We start from the raw sequence: 15,641 nt of genomic DNA, 5'->3' as shown, positions 1-15,641 counted from the left end.
TCTTCTAAAATTCCAAATGCAGTTGAAAACTACTTAATTTAAATTTCCCTTTATTGTACTGGGGCCCGATCAACCTCTAGCTGAGCTTAGTGGAAGCTATTTGGTTCTCAGTTGTTGCCACTTACTTGCCCGAATATAGATTTAGGAGCCTAAAGCCAGGTCCCTGTTTTTGAAAATCTTGTTTTAAGGTTTGAAAACTTGGGTTATGTATATTAGGGAATGCTGGCAGCTCAGTCATATCCCCGGTAAGCCTTTCTACAAGGTCCTGTATTACCTGTTGACACGCATCTCATGGATTCAGGAAAATAACAACGTTTCTTACTGATTTCTCTGGGCGGGGGAGGGAGTGGTGGTTAAGAGGATGGCGTTCATCTACTATTAAGTCGTCCTGATTTTTTTTGCCCAACTGATATCCACTTCTTTGGGGTCTTTCTCTCTTCCCACCCTGCTTGCAGCAAGACTGGCAGCAAAGCACCCCATGTTTTGATGTTAGAAAAAGTTGCATTCTCCCCTGCACATTTATCTAGGATTGCTACTGCTTAGCAGGACACCATAATGACTTCAATCCTGTATGTGTATGTGCACTCTTACCAATCTTGTTTTTGTCCCCAGCCCACCAGTAGGATATGCTGTCATGGTTAAAGCACAACACCCCATGGAGTGGGTGCTGTTGTTGACACCACAACAGTTTCATTTCCAGCGCAGGGAGTGTACGATTTTTGAGAAGAGGAATCCAAGCTTAAGACCAAGGGTACGTCTTCACTACCCGCCATATCGGCGGGTAGCAATCGATTTATCCGGGATCAATATATCACGTCTTGTTAAGACGTGATATATCGATCCCCAAACGCACTCACCATCGACTCTGGAACTCCACCAGAGCGAGCGGCGGTAGTGCAGTCAACGGGGGAGCCGCGGCCGTCGATCCCGCGCCGTGTGGACCCCAGGTAATTCGATCCAAGATACTCGCGTAGCTGAAGTTGCATATCTTGGATCGATTTCCTCCCCCCCCCCCCCCCCTGTAGACCAGCCCCAAGAGTGAAAGCATAACTCAAATACTTAGCCAATGTTTGCGGGTGTTTCTTGTGTTTAGGGCCCTACAAAATTCACAGTCCATTTTGGTCAATTTCATGGTCAGAGGATTTTTTAAATCGTAAATGTCATGATTTCAGGTATTTAAATCTGAAATTTCACGGTGTTGTAACTGTAGGGGTCCCGACCCAAAAGGGGCCATTGGAGGGGGTCACAAGGCTATTGTAGGGGTATTGCAGTATTGCCACCCTTCTGCGCTGCCTTCAGAGCTGGGCTCCCAGCCAGCAGCTGGGAGAGGTTCCCAAAGATGGGTTTGATCTGGCCCTAGGAGTGGCCCCTGCAGGGGAAGAGGAAGTCCCATCCCTGCCCAGCCTGGCCGGGATGAGCATCTGGAGTCGGGCGCATGGTAAGAGCCCCCAGACCTGCTTCTCTGCTACACTAGCCAGATTTCACGGGGGAGATCAGATTTCATGGTTGTGAATTTGGTAAAACCCTACTTAATTTGAGAGAGATCTCGCTTTAATGCCTAATATATATGTCAATATCGATTGTCCTTTGTCCTGTATTTCAGCATTAAATATGCTAAGGAACAGACAATGGATAGTTATTTTTGTACCACAAATAGAACATTCTGGGGTGCTTTGTAGACTGTCCTATATTTGTCATATAGTTGTCCTTTATTTCCTTCAAGTGTAGAAGGCCACTTTCATGAGCAAACATTCAGTTTCTTTAACAGTAAGTGAATGGAGTGGTGGAATTTATATGTTTCAGTCCATGTATTTGTCCTAAAAGATAAGAGCATTCACCTACTCGTTGAACTGTTGCTAATATTTATGAAAAGTCACATGCACGTGGGGGGGGGGGGGTAGGAGGGTACCAGAAGTAGAAGATCTGTTCAGTTTCCTTGAACCTTCAAAAGTGGGTGGAAAAGAAAAGCATAATCCTGGCAAAAAGCCTTGCATCTGAAGAAGTGAGGTTCTTACCCCCGAAAGCTTATGCTCCCAATACCGCTGTTAGTCTTAAAGGTGCCACAGGACCCTCTATTGCTTTTTACAGATTCAGACTAACATGGCTACCCCTCTGATACTTGATGATCCTGGCAGTTACCGTTGAGTAAATCTGGCTTCAATCCCAGTTCAATAATGGAACTACCCTAGAAAGAGTGTTTCTAAACGCATCAAGGAAGAACAATTACTGCTCAGCAGAAGGGGTTGTAAAAGAGCCAAATCTCTGTCCCAAGGAAACAAGGAGTGTGTAGTGGTATATTGCAGCTCCCATTTTATGTACCATCTTCATTATTGATCAGGATGGCAGGGTAAAGTTGAACACAAATTACATTTGCAGATGCACTGAATCGAGGAAGGTTGTAAACATCCATCAGGATAGGCCGAGCAATAATATGAAGGAACCTAGAGGCATTAGCAATCTGGGTAGACAATAACAATGTCTTGGAAAAATGGAAGGGCGAGTTAATAGAGTTGGAAGACGTGTATATTCAACAGGAGAAAAATCTGTAAAGCAGTAATGCTGAAAAAAACTTGAGGATAATACTGGACAGCAAATTAGACATGATTCATGATTGAAATATACCAGCAAAGTAAGGTCACTGCAACTTGGGGCTATATAAACATTATAATGACAGCATGGAGATTTAATAGTCTCTGTACGGCCTGGTCTTATCCTATCAACTTCTAGGCACTTTACTACCTGGATAACATTGAGTAACAGAGAATGTCAAAGGGGCACCAAAAATGAATGATTATAGGCCCTAGAAGGATTAATTTATGGAGTAAAATAAGCTATACACCTTGGTTAGACAGAAGACTGGGGGAGAGCAGGAGGGCATTAAATTACAGATAGCTGTATGAAGAAGGGAGGTAACATGTTTCACAGGTGGAGCACAGGGATATAACTAGGAGTAACTGGGTGAAATTAGAGGAGAGTCCTTAAATTGAATAAATATTAAGAAAACTCTTGACAGTGACAGGTTTCAGAGTAGCAGCCGTGTTAGTCTGTATCCGCAAAAAGAACAGGAGTACTTGTGGCACCTTAGAGACTAACAAATTTATTAGAGCATAAGAAGAAGTGGGCTGTAGTCCATGAAAGCTTATGCTCTAATAAATTTGTTAGTCTCTAAGGTGCCACAAGTACTCCTGTTCTCTTGACAGTGAGTTTTGTAAGGCTATGAAATAATCTCAAAGAAGTGGCAGAAGCTTCATCACTTGGCACATACAAAACTAGACTGGATAAAATGTTAGAAAATGTACAATAGACAAAATGCCATCCGCTGGACTTTAATTCTGTGCCAGCTTCAGTTACATTTAAAAAATCTGACTTTTAATTATGTAAAAATGAAAAATAACCCTTAGTAATGTTAGGCAAAAAGATTCTTTTCCTCAAGTATCAGGCAAGCACAGACAATACAGAAGGGGATTTATTTACAGTATCGGGAAGACTGACAAGCAGCTTCAAAAATATGGTGCCATAGTGGCCAGTTATATACATTCTTTTATTAATTTATTTGTACATACAGAGACAGACGTTGTTACAAGTCAAGAGAGAACCCTGAACAAAAATAAAAATAAGACCAGTACGTACATATAGAGGTCAGTCTAATTGAATTAAACATCTATGACTACCTTGCGGGGGAAGGAGGCAGAGTGGGGAGGGCAGGGATGAGTGCTTACAGACATCCAGTGGGTTGTGAAGGGAGGGTTAGCATTGTTCTACTGGGCGGGCATTGACCATATAAGCTTATTAATTGTTTACAGTTGTTAGTGTTCTTGCTTCTCAGCAGTTTGTCTTTTCTGCTGGCTGAATTTTAACTCCTTCCTGACAGTAAAAAGAGTAGGGCCCCCATTATTTTTAATTAAATACAATTTATTTTACATAGTGTCCAAAATGTTGCAGACAACACAAAACCGGGTTTTGGCAGCTCTGTGAGATACCTTTGGAGCTTGTGGCACACGGACAGGAGCAATTTAGGATTGTGGGATATGTACATTACTTGGATATTTCTGCTAAAAAAGATCAGTAGTGACATCTTAAAATGACATTTAAACCATGTGAGTATTCACACCCATTCAGATGAATGTGGCAGTTCACACCCCTCTGAGTTTTTCAGGTTGCTTACCTCCACTACCATGGACCTTGGAAACAGGCTTTTTAAAATATAATTTTAGATTCTGAAGCACAATCCTTCAGCTCCAGGTGACTACACAGGCTTCTTATGCAGCCAAAGAATACAGAGGGTCCTGCCAATAGGGAACAATGTTCTGTTGTGCCCTCTATGGCGGGACTGTGGGGTCCTATGGGCTGATGGAATGTACTCAAGCTTGTTCTGTTCATCAGAAGAGAGGACAGAAGGAGGCAATATTCTGCCAAGTTGAATGGCAGAAAGTCACAGAATAACTGATACGACAGACATTGCGCTGATCTGTGCTTGTCATGATGTTGGTCTGATATGATGGTGAAGGCTAACCATATGATTATGCTATCACAACGTTGTCTGGACCTTGCACTTCAATTACTTTAAAGCTTCTTGTGACTCCATTTGATGTTGACTCTTCAAGAGCTGGCGCTAGTTAATAAGAAGCCATTTGTTTCAGTGTCTTACTAATGCACACTACTCATTAGACGCCATTTTGTTCTACTGACCTACATTTCACCCAGGTATCTTTCATGCTCAAGAAAAAAACTATATCCTGTGGTTTTCTGTCTAGGTAGGTACAGCCCTTCTGACTGTAGTATCTGATTTCTGTCCAAGTATTTACATTTAAAAGTATTTTCATGTTATTTGGGTTGGTCTATATACAGATAAAACACTGTTTCTGCAGGTTGATCTGAGGCACAGGGGAAGATAGAGAAATGGCTAACAGTGACGTCCCTTATGATGCGATATGGGAAAATAATTTTCCCAATCAGTTATTCCAATTAAAAATCACAGTTCACTTTCAAAATATATTTTTCCCAGTACAGCTCAAGCCTTATTTCAGTGAATTTTTTTTCAATGTTCTCGACCCATCTATCTGCCAGATCTCAATGGGTCTCTTTGTGTCTGTGTGAACAAACATGCTATTTCACTGTCATGTGTTTAAGGAAACATGTGGTTTGCCTGACTAGTCGTATGGATGTGACAAAATGAGGATCCAATGTATTTGTTCCAGGAAAACATTGGCATCAAAAGCAACATCATGCTCATTAGCAGAAGCTAATGTCAAATCTGCAGAAGTGGCTTTAAATATTTACTACAAATTGCATTCACTTATTTGCTTACTGATTTACAGCGCTGACGCATTTTTTAAACTGCATGTATATTTTGGTGGCGAACCCTGCATTACAAAGTCCAGTACTCCGTGAGTTTGTATGCTTGTCGTCTGACTGTATTGCAGTTTTGTTTTTGTTTTTTCTTTCAGGTCACAGGTTTATGAAGCATGGTAGCATCACTTTCTGCATTTTGTCAGAAATTGGCAACGCTAAACATTGCTAATCCAGTTGTCCTGGCTGATTTCCAGTATGGAGAAATTACCGGGAGCCACAAACACTGTAAAATAAAGAGGCGTTGGAATAGTCAACTAAAGCTTTGTCCACACTGCAGTTGAGATGGTCTGGCAACAACCATGTTTATAAACTTTTAGACTTTAAAGCCCTGGTGGGCCAGATTCTGAGCTTGTGTAAATTAGTGTAACACCATTGCAGTCCTGTTGTGACTAACTCTGTGCTGATTTACACCAGCTGAAGATCTGACACTTCATCTTTGAGGCCAAGAATTGAGCCCACTTCAGCAAGCTGTGGGAACTGCGACCATTAGAAAGACTAGTACTGATTACAGCAGGGGTGGGCAAACTACGGCGTGCAGCCCGGATCTGGCCCGCAAGCCATTCCAAGCTGGCCCGCAAGTTGCACCACATGGCTCAGCCCTGCTCCGGGTTGGGGGCCGGACCACAAGGCTTGGCCCTGCTCCAACGCTCTGACCAGAACACTGGGTCGGGGGCCAGACCCCGCTCCAGCCGGGACACTGGATTGGGGGCCGGAGAAGGGACATGCCACTGCTTCTGGGAGCCACTTGAGGTAAACGCCGCTTGGAGCCTGCATCCCCTGAGTCTCTCCCCATACCCCAACCCCGTGCTCCAGCCCTGATCCCCCTCCCGCTCTCCAAATCCCTCTATCCCAGCCCGGAGCACCCTCTTGCACTCCAAATCTCTCATCCCCAGCCCCACCCCAGAGCCTGCATCCCCAGCCAGAACCTACACCCCTTCCCGCACCCCTGCCCCAGCCCTGATTCCCCTCCAACCCCCTCAGTTGCAGCCCAGAGCACCCTGCTACCCCCCAAACTCATCATCCACACCCCAGAGCCCACAGTCCCTCCTGCTCCCCAACCCCAATTTTGTGAGCATTTGTGGCCCGCCATACAATTTCTATTCCCTGATGTGGCCCTCGGACCAAAAAGTTTGCCCACCCCTGGATTACAGTCTTGCTTATTTTATCTTTGTTCGTTGTTCCTGGCATACTCACGTGTCCGTTTTTAGACTAAATTATTGAACATGTAAAACATGTTGGGAATGTATTGCTGTAGATTTTTTTTTAAATGTGAAAATAAATGCAAAGTGAAAATTAAGTTCAACACTGTTCTCTCCATTTTACAGAAGCAGAGAGATTGTGACTTGCTCAAGATCTCGGAGAGAGAGAGAGATGATTTTAGGGGCTGTATTAGGACTTTGGAGTTCTTTGCTCCCAGTCCAGCATGCAGATCAGGGGAGCTAGCAGGGTCCAAACACAATTCACCAACTAATGACTAAGGATTTGTTTTATGTTATAACCATGGTGCAGATCAGTTCTGTGACCTAGCATTGCAAAATGCTCTGGCTGGCTCAATAATCTTAAATACTAGCTTTCTCGTGGAGAAATTAGTTCCTTGTGTGCCCTTTCAGAAGCTTGTATAGAAGAAGAATTGTGCTTTTTTTTTGTTTGCAGACTCTGGTCTCAAATCCAAATAGCCTTATTGTGCAAAGATTAAAAATATTTTTGTTTTAAGCCAAACAAAAAAAACCCTCATAATTGGAACAAAAGTTAGTATTATTCTGCTGGGCAATGAAAGGTCAATTCTTTGGACTGTGGAAAGGAGGCTTTTAAATAACTTGACATGCCAGAGGTTTAAATACCACTTTGTGCTCTTCCATTTGCTTGTACTTTGTTCATAGAGAAGACCTTTTTCTTTGCGGACCATGCCTACTGGAAACAATTCTGTTGCAATCCACTGAGCGTTTCTTGCTGACCCACTCAAGAAATAGCTGATGGGATTCAAATATGTGTAATGCAAAGAGAATTCATAAAATGTTCTGAAAACAATTGGAAAAAACCAGCACTCTGACACAGCAAAAAGCAATTGTGTTAACTGCAGTGGACGTACAGGCACAGTTAAAGGACAGCACAACAGTGTTCACTTTGCTAATACAAACAAAGGATTGGTGTGAGAACAACCCATGAAAGGTGGCAACTTATTGCATGGCTAGACCTGAAAATCTTCCTAAGCAGGGAAGGTTGAAAGCCCCACATGTGAGTGTCTGGAGCATCCAAAGAGTCCAGCCTTGTGGGGAGAGGGATGGCCAGAGAGCTGCAGTAGTTTGGGGACCAGTGATGTTCATGGTGCACATGCACATGTATGTGGGAGACTGGTGCATGCCTGGTTGGGGGGAGGAGAAAATTGGTGGGTGCATTGGGAAGCCCAGTGGAGGGGTGTGGAGGGATATCTAGTGAGTGATAAATGGCTGCGTCTCGGAGAGGAAGATACGTGCAAGAAGGAAATTAGTGAATGGGTACATGGGTATGTGGGTTTGGTGAGTGCATGAGTTTGATTAGGACAAGTGAGTGCATGGTTGTCTTACGAGTCTTTTAGTGGCAGCATATGAGAAAATGGGTCTGGCTAGGTAATAGAGAAAGAGACCTGAGGATAATGGAAGAAAGGAGATTCTGAGGGAATAACATATGGGGGTGATGATAAAAGCAAAGATTGAGTGGAAGGAGGAGTTCTCGAGAAGAATCGGGAAAGAGAGGAGAGGGAGAAAGTATCTGTCGAAGTCTGGTGGGGGGAAGCACAAAAAATTAGAGATCTTGGGCCTCTGGTTAGAAAAGGTCTGTTTTTATCATTTATGTGCTTTGACGTCACACTTTTTAAAAAAAACAGCTGCGTGTGTGTGTGGGGGGGGGGGAATGAAATAGACATTTTCAAACTGATTATATTTTACATTCCTTTTCATTTTTCTACATCTGGTTAAGATTAGTTTTCTCTGAAGTGATGGAAATTTGTTTAGCTGCATCTATGTTGGGTGATTGCTTTCAGGGCTAATCACAGGACTTGTGCTGTTTTTTATTTCTAGTAGAAAATTGCTTCATCCACAGTGTTTAAAAAGCTGGGAAGGAGCATGTCATGGACCATTCTTTTCTGCATTTGCTTTACTGTAACTAGATTTTGCTAACTATGCCAAGGCATGCAAATGCTTGTAAGTATATATGGCCTGATGCAAAGCTTATTGAAGTCAGTGGAAATATGACTATTGACTTCAAATGGGGTTTGGATAAGGGCCTTAGAATAGTCAAATAAAGGTTGGCCAATAAGGAATTACAAAATTCAGCTAGCTTTCCTATAGGGTTTTATTTTACCCATTTTATACAGAATCCTAGCTATAGAATTCTATAGGGTGGTTCAAATAGTCTATAGAAAGGATCTCATACTCTTTTTTTTTTTTTTTTTTTTTTTTTTTTTTTTTTTTAATTTCTACAGGATTCTAGCATAATAGAACTCTATTGCATTTCTGTACAGCCCTGTGGTTTCAATCTCTATTTCATCTTACACAACGCTCTTATGAAGAAGTCCTGTATTTGTGATGTCTCCGCATTTCAGAAGCTTGGTTTTTCATTAGAAACATATTGCAATGCAAACAAGTTGAAGAGTCTTGGAGCCGTCTCACACGTGCTTGTGGGCAGAGACTGTGGAATGCTGACTATTTCAAGTTTTTAAAACTCCCATATGATTGGAGAAAAATAAAAACCTTATTATAAACAGCATTGTAATTTATAATTGCAGCAAAACCACAAAAAGCCCCATCTGGTTTATATACTGTTGAAGACAACTTTTGTGAGCTTGTCCAGTGCAGAAGGTAGATGGTTTTTTCTTTGCTGACATGGGAACACACTTATAGGCTAGAAGATATTTTTAGCATTTAATGTTTCAAATCTCTTTGGTGCAGGAGACCTAAAAGAGGAGGCTTCGTTTTTATCTTTTCAGAGCCAGGCGGGAGAAGGTGTGGTATCTCCCACAAGTCTGATGACAATTTCTAACATCAAAGGAGTAAATGGAGGCCTGACTCCCAAAGGTGCTGAGCAACTTCTGCAGTCTTCGGTTGGAGGCATCTGTGCTCAGAAATATCAGGATCTTTTACAGTCCTCTCATAATGGTTTTTTTTCTTCCTTTCCCAGATACCCATATAGTGCGGCTTTGAACTGTTAAACAGTTGCCATATTTCTCAGTGGCGGTGGCTCCTCTTTAGTCATTGAACAAACGATTCCATAGGCAGACAGCAGTACCAGAAATGGGTAATAAGGGGCGTCTGCCAATCAGTGGTGTGTGATGCATCCACACGTTGGAAGGCGAGCTGGGGAGATGCCCATAGAACAGCAACACATCAGAGTCCCCAACTGACTGGTGACAGTACTGCCAAATCCAAGAGCTGAAAATCTGAAGATAAACCAATCTGAACCTAGGAGATCTACTTCCAAACTGAAATGAACAAAGATCTGGCTTGCAGTGCACATGCCGCCATACAGATACATATCTATATGTTTGCCCCCTTTGGTATTAGTATCATGTCCTGAAAAGATCAAACAACTGGCAGGACAATAAAGCCGGGCTGGGGATGACTGAGGCTGCACTCCCTGTTTGCTAATGAGGGACCATTACTCCTGATTCAGTCTCATCACTACCTGCCACAGAGTCACCTGGTCAGCGCCATGATTCCATATGAATCGGATTACATCCCGTCTTGCACACCTAGTGAATCCTTTGCTCTAAATCACTTCTCCAAATCAGTCTTCCCTCCCTCAGAGGGTTTTTTTTGTCTTATCTATTCCTCATATGTTTTTTGGCACATACCAACTAATAACAGCTTCTAAAGCCATGATGGTATTAAGGGGTGGTTGAAAAACCCTTTTGAGATATAACCATTTTTGTTATTAATTTAATTTTTATTTTTATTTAATTTTAAATTAAATTAAATTAATTTTTGTTGGTTGCAACAGTGTGTCCTGAACATTGAAACAATCCCACAGTCAATGTAAGCTGAGCAGCTGCTTTTCAGTAAAAACCAAGCCTATGCTCCAACCTCATCCTTGGGGTGGACTAAAAAGCCTATAAACCTCAATATTAGTCCAAATTAGGACAATATTTAAGTCATAATATAACTGAATCTATTTGGGCTGACAGTGCAATTTGAATTCTAGACTTCATCACCAAAAGCATAAGCCTCTAACCCAGGGGTCGGCAACCTGCGGCACGCGTGCCAAAGACGGCACACGAGCTGATTTTTGATGGCGCACTGCTGCCTGCCAGGGTCCTGGCCCCACTCAGCCCCCCTGCCCACCGATTTCTCCTGTGGGAACAGAAGGCAGAAGCTTGGTCATGCCGGCAGCCAAGCTCCCTCCTCCCCCACTTCTTCCCCCAGTGTGGTGCTTTCCTGCCCCTCCCCTCCCTCTCCCTGCCGCCGATCAACTGATCACCCTGGGGAGGGGGAGCTGAGCCGCAGCGTGCTTGCTCCTCTGGGGAGGAAGCAGAGAAGAGGTGGGGATGGGCCATATCCCCTCCAGCCCCCTGCCGTGAGCACCCCCAGGAGCTGAGCACCGCAGCCCTCTGGCCTGACCCCTGAACCCCTACACACACACACACCCAGCCCTCTTCCCTGACCCCTGCACCACCTCAGAACCTCCAGCCCCCGTTCTGATTCCTGCACCCCCCCACACACACAGCCCCCCCACACCCAATGCCCTGACTCTTGAACTCCCCACATCCACATCCCCACCCCCATCCTGAGCACCAAATGGGAGCTCCTGCACCCATCCCCCCACATTCCCACCTGCATCTCCGGTCTGGGGTCCCAGCTGCCGGCCCCTTGCCAGCCGGGACCCCGCAGGCCCCACTCAGCCCGCTGCCGAACTAGGTGAACGGAACCCCAGGCCAGCAGCATAAGATCAGCATTTTAATTTAATTTTAAATTAAGCTTCTTAAACATTTTGAAAACCTTGTTTACTTTACATACAACAATAGTTTAATTCTATAATATAGACTTATAGAGAGAGACCTTCTAAAACATGTTAAATTGTATTACTGGCACATGAAACCTTAAGTTAAAGCGAATAAGTGAAGACTCGGCATAGCATTTCTGAAAGGTTACACTAGCGCTTGCAACGCCATTGAGAAGTACCCCTTGCAGTTTATGTACTCTTTGGCAAGGTGGTCTGGTGCGAAGATAGGGATGTGTGTTCCATCTATTGCCCCACTACAGTTAGGAAACCCCATTGTGCAGGACATGGTGGATGGCTTTGCTGCATTTTCCAGAATCACTACTCTTCTTAGCAGAAATGAATAGATTGCCCTGGCTACTTGGATCACAGCACGCGAAACCTTAAGTTAAAGTGAATAAGTGAAGACTCGGCACACCACTTCTGAAAGGTTACCGACCCCTGCTTTAACCCTTCGTTATACGCTTACTTTTGTTAGCTGGAGCCAGCAATAGTCTCATACATTTTTTTTTATGTAGACTAGCCAGTAGATGGGGACAAAAACCTACAAGAACATATTAGTAGAGCCCAAGGAGGAAGCAGCATGTCATATAGCTTTGTAGTAAATGGACTGTTCAAATTTAACTGAATGGATCCTCAGCTGGGAGAGCTCTATTTGGTTCCCTATGATGACTGCTAAAAAAGCTGCCTTAGAGAGAGCAGGATAGTAGACAGAGTTGGAAACATCAGTTAAAAACAGTTATGGAAAACCTTTTCCCCCCTTTTTTGATTGAGGAGAAGGCTAGCAAATCTGTGGGCAGGAGGAGCAGTCCAACTTAAATAGGATGAATGTATAAAAGAAAACAACCACATAGACACACATGGGCTTCCGCCCAGCTCAAGTTCCAGTCCTGTGGGCCTTGTTTTACAGGGACCAGCACCCAGACATTCAGTGGCTGAAAAAGGAACATCACAGGCAGGCACCTTGGGGACATCACCTCAGGCTGCTGCTCAAGCTCCCAGGGTTTGGCCGATGCTGCAGAAGGAGTGAGTAAAGGGGCTCAGTCAGACATCCTCGCCATTGATTATGTGAATGTGAGTGACTCCTAAACGCATTTTAACAAACAGCTGGGTTTGCACGGCCACAGTCAGCCTAATGTGTATTTCAGTGGGCTGGCCGTTCAGTAACGCACAGTTGGCCAAACAATATAGAAAGAGGAAGGAGCAAATTTGTGCCAAAGAAAGAATGAACCACAAAAAACAAGACTTTCATTCTCGGTAAGGGTTAGTGTGCAAAATGCCATTAAAGTCAGTAGAGCCCACCTACTCCACCAGAGAATTTGGCCCCAGTGTTTGAGTTCAGAATCAACACTGGGTGCCTAAGTGGCTGCTGACTCTGATTTACTCCCACGATCAAGAAGCATGCAGCTGTTGGAGTAAAAGTGGTGTTGTTCTATATGCTGAAATCTCTGATAGTGACATTACTTTCTCTCACTACAGAGGAGTGTTCAGTGGGAGGCCAGGAGGTGTAGGTATGATGGAGGGGTCTTGTCCTGTTGCTGGGAAGGGAAAGAAGGGAATATGAAGGATGCTTCCATTAGGAGGTGTGAGAGAGGTGCAGAGGTACTAAAAACGGCATACAGGTGCATAACACAGAGGGCCCGAGTCCTACAGGTTAATGCTGCTCCTGAATCAGCCAGGGTGAGGGAGGGCATCAGAAAGCAACATGAGGCTATCTTCCTCTCTACCTCCCCCCCGACCCCCCCCCCACCCTAGGAGCGCAGTGTGCTGCCTTTACAATGCACCCAACCCTGGAACAAGCAGCACGTTCAGAGTTCAAACTTGGACCGCCCCATATGTAGCCTCAGTTGTGTGTTTTAAATATTCAGTTTCTCCCTCCTCCTTTTGGCGTCCATAATTAGTTGCATTTTATTTCCTAGCAAAGCATTTAACACAAAAACTAAGCAGCATGTTACACGTTAATTGCATTGTTGGGAAGTTGCCATAGTGCTGTTTTTTAGTAGGACACTTGGAAACCGATTTGAGGCTCAATGTGATATCTCCAAAGTATTTGTAAAACAAGTACCAGTCAAGAGATCGGTGTGTAAAAATATACAGTGGAATTCAGTTTTGGAGATTGCCATTTGGAGTGATACTTCAGCTGCCTGGATTTAAAAAAAAATAATTACTTTCCAAAAGCCATTTCATGTTAGTGCTGATGCATTTGTCCTTGGTATAGCCGGCTCAGGGATCATTGAGTTGTAAGGATTCGACTGGAAGGAACGTATTTGTTTTTTTTCTGAGTGCCACTTGACTTTAGGTAAGAATATTACAGTTGTGATAACCTGACTGACTTGTTCTAGCATTGAAATGTCATGTTATTGCACGATAGACATGTTGCTTCTGTGCCCATTTCTGATTTGTGAAGTTCACTGTAGTTTTGGCACTAGATTAGAAAAAGTGATCATTGGGCAGGGTTGCCCAAATCATTCCTGATGGAACAAGATAACAATCTGTATAATTTATGAAAATTATTTAATGCATGTGAAAATGACTTTATATAGTGACACATGCCTGAAAATGTACTTGGAATGTTTTCTTTGATGAAAAATAACACAAACTACAGCCTGTGTAGATCTCATTTGTTCTTTCTTTATTGTAGTTCTGAATATGAGAGGGAAATGCAGTTCATAGGCAGGTGTCTGGTGTCTGCCTCTGGTCAATGGATATTATTCTTGGATATGTCTTTTTACTTGGAAGGTGCTTGGATACTAATGATGAAAACCAATATGGGACTCTAGCTAGCTGTTGAATGGATAGACTTACTCGGGTCAAGATATCCTGGGTCGAGTGGCTCCACAGACAGAATGCCTAAAAAAAGCTGCCTCTTAAGTGCCCAACTGGAGTCCAAATAATAACCTGATAGGCTTGGGCACCTGTATGGGAGTCAAGACCACTCGGGGGCCTAGTTGTGAACAAAGAACGTTCTCTACCTCAACCTCCTCGAGAAAAAGATGAGATTGGCATTATGGGCAATTTACAGATATAATTGGAAAATGTCACATTGTTCTATGGTCAGAACCGATCAGTGGAAGAATTAAAAAAAAACACCACACTACATAGAATAACACAAAGACAATGGGAAAAATGAGAAATCTAGTGGCACCTTAAAGACTAACAGATTTATTCGGTCATAAGCTTTTGTGGGTAAAAAATCCGCTTCTTCAGATGCATGGAGTGAAAATTACAGATACAGGCATAGATACACTGGCACATGAAGAGAAAGGAGTTACCTTACAAGTGGAGAACCAGTGATAACAAGGCCAATTCAATCAGGGTGGATGTGGTCCACTCCCAATAATTGAGGAGGAGGTGTCAATACCAAGAGAGGGAAAATTGCTTTTGTAGTGAGCCAGCCACTCCCAGTCCCTATTCAAGCCCAAATGAATGGTGCTAAATTTGCAAATGAATTGTAGCTCTGCAGTTTTTCTTTGAAATCTGTTTTTGAAGTTTTTTTGTTCAAGTATAGCTACTTTTAAATCTGTTAGTGAATGTCCAGGGAGACTGAAGTGTTCTCCTACTGGCTTTTGTACGTTACCATTCCTGATGTCTGATTTGTGTCCATTTATTCTTTTACATAGCGACTCCCCGGTTTGGCCAATGTACATGGCAGAGGGGCATTGCTGGCACATAATGGCATGTATCACATTAATAGATGTGCAGGTGAATGAGCCCCGGATAGTGTGGCTGATGTGGTTGGGTCCTCCGATGGTGTCGCTAGAGTAGCTATGGGGACAGAGTAGGCAATGGGATTTGTTACAGGGATTGGTTCCTGTGCTAGTGTTTCTGTGGTGGTGTGGTGTGTAGCTGCTGGTGAGTATTTGCTTCAGGTTGCGGGGAAGACGAGGAATAATTTGGAATTAATGTTTTTGTTCCTTTTCAACCCAAGGAGCCAGTCAAATTTCGGGGCCCTGGGAATGTTCCAGTTGGAAGTAGAATCGATGGAGGCTGCTATTCTTTGATGTACTCTTGTTTATTTACAAGAAATGTACAAAGTCCTGCTTCTCTGAATGCAGGAGGAACTCAGAACAAAAGGAGTGTTTTTTTAGCTTACTGCCCCAACCCTCTTTAGCCAACAGATGCAAAAGCTTTATCTCTAGCTTTTTTTTCCCAATTCATACTGTACTCAGAGGCTATGTAGTCTCTCTGTTTTTGTCTCTTCTCACTTTTTGTGTGTTTTCTCACATCCGCACACACCTGGTTACAATACCCAGTAGATATCTCTCTCACACACACACTCACTCACACACACCCCGCTAGTTTCTTCCAACTATTTTAAG

This window comes from Trachemys scripta, chromosome 6 (assembly GCF_013100865.1).
Source record: "Trachemys scripta elegans isolate TJP31775 chromosome 6, CAS_Tse_1.0, whole genome shotgun sequence".
NCBI lineage: Eukaryota > Metazoa > Chordata > Testudines > Emydidae > Trachemys > Trachemys scripta.
The sequence above is the reverse complement of the archived record's forward strand: the minus strand, read 5'-3'. Positions refer to the sequence as shown.